Source organism: Arachis ipaensis, chromosome B07, assembly GCF_000816755.2.
Source record: "Arachis ipaensis cultivar K30076 chromosome B07, Araip1.1, whole genome shotgun sequence".
NCBI lineage: Eukaryota > Viridiplantae > Streptophyta > Magnoliopsida > Fabales > Fabaceae > Arachis > Arachis ipaensis.
This window is the reverse complement of record NC_029791.2, coordinates 6,423,225-6,424,978: the sequence shown is the minus strand read 5'-3', so window position 1 is coordinate 6,424,978 and position 1,754 is coordinate 6,423,225. Positions and strand designations below refer to the sequence as shown.

Below are 1,754 nucleotides of genomic sequence, written 5' to 3'. Positions count from 1 at the left end.
CGCAGTGCCTCACACTTCTCTTCTTCCGTTGCCGCTTCGTCTTCCTCAGCTTCCTCTAGTAAAAGATTATATCTTTCTAATATATGTTTTTGTTTGTTTTTGAGGGAGAAAACTTTATTCTTATAAGAATGACTTTGAAGTTATCATAGCTAAATAAACATAGTAACGACTATCTTCACATCCATCTTTTTATGATTTTTGATAATTTTAGATGTGTTTATTCAATTTTACCAAAGAAATTTATACATTTTTCAGATATATTTTAAAAATATTTTTTTATTATTTATTATTTTAGATGTGTCTTGAATATAATTAAAAATTATATCATAAATCAAATCACTTTTTTCGTAAGACACCACTAAAAAACTATAAATAACATTTTTCGGCCTCTTGTGATAAAAGATTCAATCTTTTTAAATTTATGTTTTTGTTTATATTTGAAGGAGAAAGCTTCATTCTTGAAGAATAATTTTGAAACTATCATAACTAAATAAACATAGTAACTGTTATCTTTACACTTGATAGTATCCATCTTTTTATGATTTTTGATAATTTTAAATGTGTTTACAAAAGATTTAGTTTGTTATTTGTTATTTTAGATGTATTTACTTAATTTTATTAAAAAAAAATATATATTTTTTTGGATATATTTTAAAAATACTTTATTTATTATTATTCTCAAAACAGCCATTGAAAATATTTTTAAAATTTTAAAATATTCTCTTCAAATATTTTTAATCTTTTTTAAAAGTCACCGTCTTCGGTGGCGGAGCTTGAAACAAAATTTTGGCGGGCCAAAAATTTAACATAAAAATTTAATAATAATATATATATCAAAAGGAATTTTTACTGATAAAAAACAAAATAAACAATATGCAACATCTTCAGAAGGTGAATACTCTAACCATAAAAGAAAAATACCAAACCAAGTATATTGAAATCGTCTTGAATGCTTCGTACCAAATAGATGATAATTATCAAGATACTTTTGATATAAACTCCATTTAAGATAAGCTCGTCTAACCTCATCTCTCTGGTTTGGGTAATATTGCCAAATTTAAAGCCGTTTTCCAAGGTCTCGTTTCAAAGAATTAAGGTCAAACTCATCAGATGCAACTCTTTGAACTTTTGAAGGTTGTATCTCACTTTCTTCGTGATTCATTAAAGTAGAAGAACTATCTACAGGTGTTGATATTATAGAAGTTATATGTTCTCCTTCTTGAATATTAGCCTTCCTCTTAAAAAATGCATCAATTCTTTGATTTTTCATCATTATTTTGTATAAAAATTTGAATATATATCCTGTAAAAGATGTAAAAAAAAGTTAGAAGGATAAAAATTAAAATTTATAATATTTATTGATTTTTTTTATCAATTTATACAAATACAATAATATCAATACTTATTGAATATTCTAATATTTTTTATCATATAAAAATTAAATTAAATAAAAAGTAAAATATAAAATAATATTAAATTACATAAATAAAAAATACCTTTTTTTATATTTGAACTCAAAGATAGAGGGAGTGTTACTTATTGAATAGAGAGCTGCGAAATGCGAATACACTCAGTTCAGTCCAAATCTAACAAGTTTTTAATGTTTAAAACTAAAAACTATTGTGCAATAAAAGCAAGAGATGAATATTGAACTTTGATATTTTAAGTCATAGTAAAGTATTTGAGCCAAGTGAACTATTTTTTATTTTTTAAAAAAATACTACTAATTTTTTTAACAAAAGTTTGGGGGGCCG

At 23.8% G+C, this 1,754-nt stretch overlaps 1 long non-coding RNA gene across 1 annotated transcript in view; it reads right to left on the bottom strand.

The window, feature by feature from the left end:
- The window catches only part of LOC110264455, a 20,033-nt gene continuing 18,745 nt past the window's right edge, over window positions 467-1,754 (bottom strand). Inside the window, exon 4 of the long non-coding RNA XR_002350639.1 lies at window positions 467-477. This is a non-coding gene — a long non-coding RNA (uncharacterized LOC110264455). The remainder of the gene's footprint in view (window positions 478-1,754) is intronic.